We start from the raw sequence: 1,111 nt of genomic DNA on the forward strand, positions 1-1,111 counted from the left end.
TTTAATAAAGTTATGGAACATGCGGACTTCTAAGACTTCCAGTTTCTTTGTTACATCAGAATAATTTTACAGATACATATTTTACACATACTGTGTGTATTTAACCCGGGGCCTTGGCAAATGGTAAATTATTCCTGATGATTCATCGACTTCAGCTCCGACTGGCACGTATCACACGTTCTTCTTGCGTCTGGTTACAATTGTGATCGGAAATGTGAGTGCTGACATCAAATTTCGAAACAGCTTTTTCGCAAACCTGGAACCCGAACGTGATGCGTTTCTGGCCCCGAGTAAAGGGAATTCATAAATTCGCAAATATTGGCATTTATGTCGGACTCCGACCTCAATAACAGCTCACATACAGTTCATGTGCACAATTAATGACCAGCTTGACCATTAAATGACTTTGAATCGTTATTTATGAACACAAAACAGCTGTTCTGACATCTACATCTGTGATAGATAGATAGATAGATAGATAGATAGATAGATAGATAGATAGATAGATAGATAGATAGATAGATAGATAGATAGATAGATAGATAGATAGGCAGGCAGGCAGGCAGACAGGCAGGCAGTTAGACAGACAGACAGACAGACAGACAGACAGACAGACAGACACAGACAGACAGACAGACAGACAGATGACACCCGTTACACACGATTTCAAATTGCTTAAGTTAAACATTTGGGTTTTAATTCAGTTCTTTGCTCTGCGTTACCATATTATATGTACTTTTTTTTTACACATCATATGTAATTCAAACAGAAACTCCAATCTTCTTTAATATGTACCCAGCAAATAGTGCTATGAATGTCTGTTTGTGTAAAACTATGATATTACTGGGAGCATATCAGAACTGATATAACTAATAATAAAGATCTGGATTTGTTGTTTGGGAGCCATTATCCACAGTAGACATTAAAAATCATGATTAATGAGTCTTTCTTGTGGCGTAATACATTATTTGTACACAACGGGGCGCTATTGCATCGCACCAAAATGACAAGGAAAGAACTTTCTGGTTTTGGGGTTTGTCGGCCTGCCTGTAACCTGATATCTGATATGTGGACATGCCTGTGGCGAATCTCACACTTCCACGCGTAATTC

Source organism: Takifugu flavidus, chromosome 11 (genome assembly GCF_003711565.1).
Source record: "Takifugu flavidus isolate HTHZ2018 chromosome 11, ASM371156v2, whole genome shotgun sequence".
In the NCBI taxonomy this organism is placed as follows: domain Eukaryota; kingdom Metazoa; phylum Chordata; class Actinopteri; order Tetraodontiformes; family Tetraodontidae; genus Takifugu; species Takifugu flavidus.